Source organism: Heterodontus francisci, chromosome 38 (assembly GCF_036365525.1).
Source record: "Heterodontus francisci isolate sHetFra1 chromosome 38, sHetFra1.hap1, whole genome shotgun sequence".
In the NCBI taxonomy this organism is placed as follows: Eukaryota; Metazoa; Chordata; class Chondrichthyes; order Heterodontiformes; family Heterodontidae; genus Heterodontus; species Heterodontus francisci.
Window position 1 is genome coordinate 37,110,746 of NC_090408.1, and position 12,416 is coordinate 37,123,161.

General features: G+C 43.8%; 1 protein-coding gene across 1 annotated transcript in view; it reads right to left on the minus strand.

The window, feature by feature from the left end:
• The window catches only part of LOC137352537 (kelch-like protein 25), a 47,883-nt gene extending 36,533 nt beyond the window's left edge, over positions 1–11,350 (minus strand). Inside the window, exon 1 of the mRNA XM_068018113.1 lies at positions 11,241–11,350. The gene's annotated coding sequence lies outside the window, so the exon portion shown is untranslated. The remainder of the gene's footprint in view (positions 1–11,240) is intronic.
• Between the last annotated feature and the right edge of the window lie 1,066 nt (positions 11,351–12,416).

Consider the following 12,416-nt stretch of genomic DNA (forward strand, 5'->3'; position numbering starts at 1 on the left):
TTCACATGCGTTCAAGTCTTCTGAAGAAGGAATTTTCCTCCACACAAGATCAGGGGGCAAGTTGTTCAACCTTGCCTGTCTAAGAGCGAAGTCCAAAGTACGGAAAGTCCTCATCAGGGAACTCCTCTTTGCTGACGATGCTGCTTTAACATCTCACACTGAAGAGTGCCTGCAGAGTCTCATCGACAGGTTTGCGGCTGCTTGCAATGAATTTGGCCTAACATCAGCCTCAAGAAAACGAACGTCATGGGGCAGGACGTCAGAAATGCTCCATCCATCAATATTGGCGACCACGCTCTGGAAGTGGTTCAAGAGTTCACCTACCTAGGCTCAACTATCACCAGTAACCTGTCTCTAGATGCAGAAATCAACAAGCGCATGGGAAATGCTTCCACTGCTATGTCCAGACTGGCCAAGTGAGTGTGGGAAAACGGCGCACTGACACGGAACACAAAAGTCCGAGTGTATCAAGCCTGTGTCTCCAACTACCTTGCTCTATGGCAGAGAGGCCTGGACAACGTATGTCAGCCAAGAGCGACGTCCCAATTCATTCCATCTTCGCTGCCTCCGGAGAATATTTGGCATCAGGTGGCAGGACCGTATCTCCAACACAGAAGTCCTCGAGGCGGCCAACATCCCCAGCTTATACACACTACTGAGTCAGCGGCGCTTGAGATGGCTTGGCCATGTGAGCCGCATGGAAGATGGCAGGATCCCCAAAGATACATTGTACAGCGAGCTCGCCACTGGTATCAGACCCACTGGCCGTCCATGTCACCGCTTTAAAGACGTCTGCAAACGCGACATGAAGTCCTGTGACATTGATCACAAGTCGTGGGAGTCAGTTGCCAGCGTTCGCCAGAGCTGGCGGACAGTCATAAAGGCGGGGCTAAAGTGTGGCGAGTCGAAGAGACTTAGCAGTTGGCAGGAAAAAAGACAAAAGCGCAAGGGGAGAGCCAACTGTGTAACAGCCCCGACAAACAAATTTTTCTGCAGCACCTGTGGAAGAGCCTGTCACTCTAGAATTGGCCTTTATAGCCACTCCAGGCGCTGCTCCACACACCACTGACCACCTCCATGCGCTTACCCATTGTCTCTCGAGATTAGGAGGCCAAAGAAGAAGAAGAAGGGCCCAGGCAGCTGAAGGTGGCGTAATAAAATCAAGGATGCACAAGAGGCCAGAGTTGAGGAGTGCAGAGATCAGAGCAGAAGGTGTCACATTCAATCCCTGGTTTGTACTTGATTAACTAATGTCAGCTGGGATAATACTTGGTGTGGGACAATTGAACCTGTGTTAATGAAGGATTGGGACACACACAAAGATATTATCCAGGATTCCTACTCCCGATTGGTATTTAGTGATCATTTCCTGAAGTAGATATTGGACAAGAACTGCATCAAGCTCAGCGATGATGTGCCCACCACGGTCAAACTAGGTGTTGACATTTATCTTCAAGGCTTGCAGATCAGGTATAGCCTTTTGGGCCTGTCATCCGTAAGTTCCCAAGTTATATCCCAGTATGGGCATCAGGAAAAAAAAGGATGGGTGAGAATTCACGACAAAAAAAATAAAAACAGTGAAATATCCTGCACGAAGTCCTACTAACCTACCACTCTTGTCCTGCTCCCTATCCCACAAAGCATTGAAGTAAGACTCCTAATTCTTGACTTTGAATCCCTGCCTGGCCTTGCCCCCATCCCGTCTCTGAAGCCTTACATCATCCTTAGGACCTCTAGCTCTGGTTTTATGTACGTTTGCTCCCTTCACCTCACCATTGGTGATAAAGCCTTCAGCTGGTATGGCCCCATTAACACTCTCTAAGCCCCTCTGCCTTGCTTTCACTCACCAATTTAAAAATCTTAAAACTTGTCTTTTTTAAATTAAGCTTTTGGCCACCTCCTAAATCTCCCACAGCATTTGGCATCCTTGGGACATTTTGCAACTCAAGGCCACATCAAAATGCAAACTGCTTTTACTGTTAATTTTATTAAGCTCAAAGCACACTGGTGGTTTGGATTAATTTAAGGATGTACACAGGTCACTGCTCAGACTCTAGACAGTGAGTGTATTAGCATGTGTTCCAGGTCTGACTTCAGTGAAATCAGCTGGACCAACACAAAATTACCTTCCCTCGAAAGGAAAGCCATAGCTCACAAGTCAACCAATCATTTATTAGGCTTCAAATTTAACTCTTACCTTGCTGAGTAAAGAGACTCTCATCCCCAGTCAGAGTTGAGTTACTTCTCAAAGCTGTGTTGGTGGAATCAGACTATGGAGGGATGAACACGAAGTGCTGGAGAGCCTCCATTATCTATACTTGCCTTTGTCATCCTTGCAACACAGCTGCTGACAACTAACAGCACTGATGGTGGTTCAGAGTTCCTTTTTATTTAGGTGGATAAGAGTCAACTTTGAATGTGGCACAATTATCATACTACAGCTGTACAGAACTTTAGGCCACAGTTTGCGTACAGTTCTGGTCGCCACATTACCAGAAGGATATGGAGGCTTTGGAGAGGGTACAGAGAGGTTTACCAGGATGTTGCCTGGTCTGGAGGGTATTAGCTACGAGAAGAGGTTGGATAAACTCAGATTGTTTTCACTGTAACGGCGGAGGTTTACAAAGTTATGAGTGGCATGGACAGAGTGGATCGTCAGAAGCTTATTCCCAGGGTGGAAGAGTCAGTTACTAGGGGACATAGGTTTAAGGTGCGAGGGGCAAAGTTTAGAGGGGATGTGCAAAGCAAGTTTTTGTTTTACACAGAGGGTGGTGAGTGCCTGGAATTTGCTGCCGGGGGAGGTGGTGGAAGCAGGTACCATATCGACGTTTAAGAGGCATCTTGACAAATACATGAATAGGATGGGAATAGGGGGATACGGACCCCGGAAGTGCAGAAGGTTTTAGTTTAGACAGGCATCATGATTGGCGCAGGCTTGGAGGGCCGAATGGCCTGTTCCTGTGCTGTACTGTTCTTTGTTTTTTTTTGTTCTTGACTGGAGATTGGCTGGTTTTCCCATCATAGGGAGGTTGAATCTATGTTAGTGAGGCTGAGTCCACTGCAGTAAGCAGCTTGTTTCAAGTACCAGTACTCTGAAGGATGGGTGGCATTTGTAACCTGCTCAAACTTTGCTCTTATTCTCTGCTTTCATCCTCCTGCCATCTTTGTCTGTGTTATGGTGTAGATTCCCACTCCCACCCCTCAGAAAAAGTCAATACCTGGGTGGGTGGGGGGAACAGAATAAAAACAGGAGCTCTGTGTGATTGTTTACAGTGGCTTGCACTTTAAGGATTAAGTTGAGTAACTTGGGCCCAATGGACTTGGCCAAGAGATGTGTAATGAGACACTGCTTCTCCCATCTCCCAGGATAGTTTTGCCAATTTATAGCAGGTGGCTCATCTTTGATTTCAATCACAGATGTCTCATTGGTCTTTCAAATTAAAAAAAAGTGTTGACATTAAGCAGGTGTCATAGATACTCACAGCACAGAAATAAGCCATCATGCCTGTATTGACCCCCACTTTTGGTCCGTAACCCTGTGAGTTCCTCGTTCTCATGTACCTGTCCAACTCCCTTTTAAAATTATTTAGGGAATCAGCTTCCACCACCTTTGCAGATAGTTATTGGGAACTGGAACACAGTTAAAAAAAAAATCTCATCTCCCCTCTAGATCTTTTGCCAATGATTTTAAATCTATGACCTCTGGCATTGACTCACTTTCCAGAGGGAATAGCTTTTCTTCATCTACTTTATCAAAATTTCTGATCATCTTGAAAACACCTATTGGGTAACCTCTTAACTTTCTCTGTTCCAAGGTGAACTGTCCTAACTTTTTCAACTTAGTGTCATAACTAACGCCCCTCCTCCCTGTTAACATCTCCATGGCAGAGGTTTCCCTGCTGAGCCAACTAAACAGACTGGTTTGAAACTGGCAGAAAATTTCCTGAGGGGACCTCGTCCAAGAAACCACAACAAGGTGTCACATGGTGAGAGGACCATGAATGAGCAGAGGTTGGTGGATGGTCAGTGTCACATTTGTACACAGTCTGTCCTTACCCCAACTTCCCCATCCCCCATCCAATATAACATTAGTGTACACATAATCAAACATCATCAATCCTGAGGGATGGATAACATTTGTAACCTGCCTAAACTTTACTGCTCCTCCCGGTTTGCAATTTCTGCTCAACTGTGCTTCTACCATTCTGCTAATTGAGGTATTTTAAGATGTTTAAAATAAGTTTGTAGGTAAAGAGACACTATTTCCTCTGGTGGGGGGAGTCCAGAACAAGGGAACAATTAGAGTTGGGATGTTTTGGGGTGATATCAGGAAGCAATTCTGCACACACACACAAAAAAAGAGAGGAATTCTGGGAGTCCCTCCTCCAAAAAGTGTTGTGATTACTTCAATTGAAAACTTCAAAACTGTGATTGATAGATTGTTAGGGAAGGGTATTAAGGGATGGGGAACCAAGGCAGTAGATGGAGTTGAGATACAGATCAGCCATGATCTAATTGAATGGCTGAATGACTTACTCCTGTTCCTATGCACCACCGCTGATGCCACAGTTTTTAGCCATCATGTCCTTTTCTTCAAACCCCTTCTTCTTGTCTCCCCGCAAACTCCAAAACCTCCTTAAAATCTACCTCTTCAATTTCATCCTTGCTCACCTCCCTCACAACTCTTTCTCAGTTTACAAATCTCCCCCACTTGAGACTTTCTGCTCCAATAGTTGGAGTTGGCTGCTCATTATTTGTTGGTGGTGGGATTGTTAAGTATTACCCTGATACAAAGTGCATCAGCCTCTGCGCTCCTTCAAAATGTGCTTGACACCTAGGTCAGTATTTATTTCAGCGTAGCAGTGAATGAGCTGGAAACTAGCAAAGCCAACTGCTCAAGATTTTGAAATTGACTTGGACTTGCTAGGAGTTGAAGGGTGAAATTGGGACCATCTTTTGTTAAACTTGGAAACAGCCAGGGTGGTCCCTCTCGAGTGAAAACAGTATCTACAGTAAGATTAGATTGAATTTCTAAAGTGAATTTGAATCCAATCAATGGCTTAAGATGGTGATGAGGGCCCTTTGCAGTATTTCATGCCGTGCAATTTGGCTGTAATAAGCTTCGTCTCTTACTCATCGAGATTACCATCAAGAACAACGTGCAGCTTTGAGCCGAGTCAATGGAATGCTCTGCACTAAAATGTGTCTTAGACTGAATCCTACTACCCTTGACTTACAAAATGTAAGCGGAGGTATGATTTAAATGCACCATCTAGTGCAATCCTGAGCCATACGATTAGGAGGTGCCAGTGATAATGTTAAGTCAGCCTAACTCAGTAACAGAAAAGATGCTACAATTGGCTTTGGTGACTCTGTTCGAGAGAAACAGAAAAAAATAAACCAGCAGGGTTCCCACTCCCAATTCTGAGACAGGGATTCTGCTGGAAAGTGTGTGTATGCAGACATTGGGTGATGCCAGGATTAGGCTTGGCTATGATACCAACATGGCCAGATAACCTGCCCACATTCACTGCCCTGGATCACACGTGAGGTATGACAACCTGGTGAAGTACCAAAGGACTGTAAGAGCCTGTGGAGCCAGTGAAAATGCAGTCTACAATAAGAGGAGGGAAGAAAATTAGCAAAAGAAAAAAAAAGTGTAAAAGAGGGAAAACATTGCATGCATCTTCGAGATGGGATCTCAAACATGTCCCTGAACCCTGACCAACAATAGTTTACAATCCAACTGCAGTCTCGAAAGGCTTTCTATTCCAGTCAGACCAGTTTACAGGATCTTCCCCAATATCACAGGCAGACAGCAAGAATATTTTAGTTACATATATCAGCTGAGAATCACAGTTCCTGATAAGAATAAAAAGGTAGCAAGACATCCAGAAACGAAGACATTCTTGCATTCCGACAGCTTCCTATATCTTTTCAAAACATCTCAAAGGGGTTCACATAGATGGAGCTCCTTTGAAGTGCAGAGGCAGCAGCTATTTTGCACATCGCAAGATCCCACAGATGGCAATGAACATACATACGCACATACGAATTAGGAGCAGAAGTAGGCCATTCGGCCCCTCTAGTCTGCTCCACCATTCATAAGATCATGGCGGATCTTGTTTTGAATTTCACACTCCCAACTACCCCCGATAACCTTTGATTCCCTTGCCTCACAAGAATCTATCTACCCCCTCCTTAAAAATATTCAATGACCCCACCTCCACCACCTTCTGAGGCAGAGCACTCAAAGTTGCACAACCCTCTGAGAAAAAACTTCTCCTCATCTTTGTCCCAAAAAGGCGACCCCTAATTTTAAAACAGTGCCCCCTAGTTCTGGACGCATCCACAAGAGGAAACATCCTTTTCACATCCACCGTGTCAAGACCGTTCAGGATCTTATATACTCTCCTCACACTTCTAAACTCCAGTGAAAACAAGCCCAGTCTGTCCAACCTGTCCTCATTAGACAACCCGCTCATTCCAGGTATCAATCTCGTAAACCTCCTCTGAACTGCCTCTAATGCATTTACATCCTTCCTTAAATAAGGAGACCAAAACTACAAACAGCATTCGAGATGTGGTCTCACCAATGCCCTGTATAACTGAAACATAAAATCCTTACTTTTATTTTCAATTCCTCTCGTAATAAAGGACAGTATTCCATTAGCCTTCTTTATTACTTGCTGTACCTGCATACTAACTTTTTGTGACTCCTGCACTAGAACACCTAGATCCCTTTGCACTCTGGAATTCTGCAGTTGTTCTCCATTTAAGTAATATTCTGTTTTTTTATTCTTCCTGCCAAAGTGAACAACTTCACATTTTCCCACATTATACTCCATCTGCCAGATTTTTGCCCACTCACTCAAACTATCTATATCAGTCTGCAACCTCCTTATGTCCTCTTCACAACATACTTTCCTACCTACCTTTGTGTCATCTGAAAATTTAGCTACCATGCCATCGCTCCCCTCACCTAAGTCATTGATATAAATTGTAAAAAGTTGAGGCGCCTGCACAGACCCGTGCAGAACTCCACTTGTCACATCCTGCCAATCAGAATGGGACCCATTTATGCATACTCCCTGTTTTCTGCCAGCCAGCCAATCTTCTATCCATGCTAATATGTTGCCCCCTACACCATGAGCTCCTACTTTGCACAAGAACCTTTTATGTGGCACCTTGTCAAATGCCTTCTGGAAATCCAAGTACAGTGCGTCAACGGGCTCCCCTTTATCCACGGCACATGTTACTCCTTCAAAGACCTCCAATAAATTGGTTAAACATGATCTCCCTTTCACAATACCATGCTGACTACTCCCAATTACCTTGAATTTTTCGAAGTGCCCAGCTATAGCCTCCTTAATGATCGATTCTAACACCTTCCCCATGACAGATATCAAGCTAACTGGCTTATAGTTACCTGTTTTCTGCCTCCCGCCCCCACCTCTTAAATAGAGGGGTTATATTTGCTATTTTACAATCTGATGGAACCTTTCCAGAAGCTGGCGCATTAAAGACCCTCGGATGAAGCCCATCAGGACCCGGGGACTTGTCAGCACGCAACTCCATCAGTTTGCTCAGTACCATTTCCCTGGTGATTGTAATTTCACCAAGTTCATCTCTTCCTTCCACCTCCTGATTTACAGCTATTACTGGAATGTTTTTTGTATCCTCTATAGTGAAGACAGAAGCAAGATATTTGTTAATTTCATCCACCATTTCCTTATTATCTACTATTAACTCCCCATTCTCACTCTCTAGAGGACCAACATTCACTTTACTCTGTTCTTTTTTAAATACCTGGAGAAACTGTTGCTATCTATTTTTTCATTTTTAGCTAGCTTCCTCTCATACTCTAATTTCTTTCTCCTGATTAACCTTTTCGTCATTACCTGCCATTATTTATATTCTGACCAATCATCTGACCTGCCACTAATCTTTGCACAATTATATTCTTTTTCCATAAGTTTGATGCTTTATTTAACTTCTTTAGTTAATCACGGTTGGTGGGTCCTCCCTTTAGAATTTTTCTTTATAGTAAGAATATACTTACCCTAAGTATTCGGAAATATCCCCTTGGATGTATACCACTGCTTCTCTATTGATCTATCTCCCAGCCTAGTAACCCAGTTCACTTCAGCTAGCTCAGCTTTCATGCCCACATAGATGCCCTTATTTAAGTTTAAAATACTAGTCTTAGACTCACTCCTCTCTCTTTCAAACTGGATGCAAAATTCAATTTTTTTGTGGTCGCTGCTACCTAGAGGTGCCTTTACTCTGAGGTCATTAATTAATCCTGTCACATTACACAATACCAAGTCTAATATAACCTGCTCTCTGGTTGGTTCCAGAACATACTGCTCTAAGAAACTATGCCAAGCATTCAATGAACACCTCATCCAGGCTACTATCGCCAATCTGATTTTTCCAGTTTATATGTAGATTAAAATCACCCATGATTACTGCTGTTTCTTTATCACAAGCACCCAATATTTCTTCTTGTATACTTCGTCCTACATTGTGGTTACTGTTAGGGGGCCTGTTGGCCACTCCCACTAGTGACTACTTTCCCCTACTATTCCTCATCTCCACCCAAATCGATTCTACATCCTGATCTCCTGAACCAAGGTCATCTCTAACTACTGTATCAATGCCATCCTCGATTAGCAGTGCTACCCTGCCACCTTTACCAAGCTTCCTATTTTTCTTGAACATCATATACCCCTCAATATTCAGGACCCAGTCCTCGTCATCCTGCAGCCACGTCTCCATAATGGCTATCAGATCATATTTATTTACTTCAATGTGCGCTATCAATTCGTCTACTTTGCTGTGTGCATTCAGATACAGAGCCTTTAGTTGTGTCTTTTTGTTATCTTTGTAACATCTAGTCTTGACTGTTGGTGTTTTATTAGGTTTTTTCTCTCTGATCCTTCCTGCCATTCTCTGACTTTCATTTCCCATTTAACTATTCTGCTCTCCTACCTTGACTGGTTTGGTTTGACTCCCTTAGTTTGCTATGTCTACCCAGGCTCGATTCCTCACTCCCCTTGTTTAGTTTAAAGCCCTCTCGACTGAATGTCTGTTTAATCTGTTTCTGCTTCAGTTGTGAGAAATGTCAGGCAGGGCATTAGGAAAGCTCATCACTCTCCTTCAAACAATGCCATCGAATCTTCAATATCCACCTGATTAGGCAGACATAATTTTAACATCACTTGCAGGACAGTCAGCTCTGACTGTAGCACTGTAGCGTCTGCCTGGAATATGTGCTCAACTCCTAAACTCTGAAACCACAACATTTAGACCCAAAGGAGAGTGTGCTACAAACAGACACAAGCTGGCCATTATCAGGGTGCTTTTTTAAAAAAAAAATACAGAAAATTAACTGGTTCCCTGTAGCTCACTTATCTTCCTTACTGAAAGATAATGAATAAATTAACTTACAGAAAGTCAATTTTCTACACATTAGAGATCAATCGCAGTATTCTCAGGGGTGGGGAGTCAGAGGAGAAACCATTTAAGGGATTCCAAAAATGCTTTATTAATATTTTTTAGTGAAGCCACAGCATTCAGTGACTGTTAGAACTAGGAGTCACTGTTTAAAAATAATGGATCGCCCAGTTAAGACAGAGATGAGAATTTTTTTCAATAGTGCACATTGAAGTAAATAAATATGATCTGATAGCCATTATGGAGACGTGGCTGCAGGATCGTGAGTCTTTGGAATTCTCTTCCTTTAGGGTGGCACAGTGGTGCATTGGTTAGCACTGCAGCCTCACAGCTCCAGCGACCTGGGTTCAGTTCTGGGTACTGCCTGTGCAGAGTTTGCAAGTTCTCCCTGTGACTGTGTGGGTTTCTGCTGGGTACTCTGGTTTCCTCCCACAGCCAAAGACTTGCAGGTTGATAGATAAATTGGCCATTGTAAATTACCCCTAGTGTAAGTAGGTGGTAGGAGAATGGTGGGGATGTGGTAGGGAATATGGGATTAATGTAGGATTAGTATAAATGGGTGGTTGTTGGTCAGCACAGATGTGGTGGGCTGAAGGGCCTGTTTCAGTGCTGTATCTCTAAATAAATAAAAGGTGCTGGAAGCAGAGTCTTTGAATATTTTTAAGGCAGAGGTAGATAGATTCTTGATAAGCAAGGGGGGGGGGGGGGCGGTGGAAGGTTATGGGGGTAGGTAGAAATGTGGAGTAATCAGTTCAGCCACGAACTTATTGAATGGCGGAGCAGGATCGAAGGGCAGAGTGGCCTATTCCTGCTCCTAATTCGTATGTTCTTTTCTCCCCTCTGCTGAAGATGCTGACTCACTGCAGTAGGTTTTCACAGTTACTGACTGCCCTTCTTATACCTCAGCCAAGTTTCCCCAATTGTCACACGGGAGCCTGGAATCTGACTGCCAGCATACTATTCAACCATGGCTGGCTTCACAGGGAAGCCCAGTGCGTTTCTCATCCGACCATCCCACACATTTACCCTCCAGCAGCGTGCCCTGGATAACGATCAGGAGCAGGATCCCTGGATGGTTTCCATACCCTCGCCCCCTTTCTACCCCTGCGGTACTGAGGCCAATTGCTACACGAGGAGCGATGCAAATCGGGTACGGAACAATACTGCAGCGATCCCTCTGTGGAATGCCAGTCTCCCCCTCATTTATAAGTTTTCGTCAAAAAAATAAGAAATCACACTCATTTGAGAGGTTGTACAATAGAGTTTTACAACATTTAATTGCAAAAATTAATGTCTTTTTGCGTCACCACAGGCCTAGTTCTTCTGAAACTGCAATAACTTCACCTTTTCCCAGTGACCATAACAATTAATTTGAATATTTAAAAAAAAACACATAGATTAAAGATGCATTATCAAATACACGGCAGCAAAACCCGAGGCGTCAGGCTTCGAATCATTCATAAATAAAGACACACCGCGTTTAACTGCTGCACACTTCCCCAAAAAACCCACAGATGGGCTCGGATGACATGCCTCTCTCTGCCTCCGCGATTGAGCTGAGACATTAAATAATGTCACTGAAATCACCGCGTTAGGAACTTTGCTGAAATTTCTGGTTGACCATCAAGAGATCCCAGTGCTGTCTGTTTCCAGCAAGGGTAACTGACACGGGCCGGTTCCACCCCAACCAGTCTCGAAAAAACCTTTTGCATTCAACTTGATTTAAAATAAACTGAGTAGCTTTTTAAATGTTTTTTTTTGGTATTTAAACTGCTACTTACGGTTGGATGAGATAGTCATGAACTCAGCTACTGAGAATCAGTGCAGGATTCCCTTTGAATGTATCTTTGTGACACACACTGGATACAATCCGGGGGCACCCAGAAACAGCCCAGTGGGCGGGGCCTCATTCGTCAACAAAGACGGAGGATGGGGGGAAGGAAACCTAAATGTTGACTGACTGCAAGACTGACCAATCGCCGCAGCTATAGAATGATTGACTGTTCGAGGCATCATCCAATGACAGGTGGAGTGGTCAGGATCTTTAGTCGCAATGAGAAAACACACCCATATGCCAACTTTAAGGCTAATCAGGAAGGGGTAGAAGAAGAGGAGGAGGTCATTCAGCCCCTCGAGGCTGTTCTATTTAATTCGATCTCCCATTTACTCCATTTCACTTGATAGCCTGACCTAATAAATATCTGTTCGTCTCAGTCTTCAGAGCTTCATTTGACACTCAGCATCCACATCTTTTAGGGCAGCAGCAAGTTCCAGATTTCCACAAACCTTTGCATGAAAAAGTGCTTCTTGAGGGGCTGAATGTCCTACTCCTGTTCCTATATTCCGGAATGGCGAGGTTCATCCCGAGCAGCTCCATAACGCAAGACTCAATGCTCTACGGGTTGTTCCCAGGGACGCAAGTCGAGATAAACATCAACTGCTGCTGGAGGACGATCCACTCAGTGAAAGGTGCTCTTTGGTCGACCCGAAACTTACTGGTTTTCCAGTGCCAAGAGATGTCCGTGTTGCAGACTGACACATTCCAAGGTCCAGGACCACGTGCTGGCGAACGTATTAAAGCTTGGGGCAGCCGCTGCAAAGGTTCAAAGGGGAAAGGCCACTATCTAAGACCTTCCTGCCATAGTATACTGAGGGGCTGGAACTCATGTAAAACCCCTCTGGCTGTATGCACCAGAGAATGTTTGAGATGAAATGTAAACGTACATTGTAAATATAATCTTAAAAGTTAAGTGTAGTGAGGCACCTCATGTACTGTATTGAAAGAAACTGATCTGTATTGCGCTTTGTGTAATGTCAAATTTGAACTGCTATGTAATGTTCTTTCACAAATTTTATGAATAAAGTACATTTTTGGGAAATAAAATCCTGAATGACCAAACTCCGATTTTAGGAATGTGCCCCTTTGTTCCCTGGATTCTGCCACCAGAAAAAATATC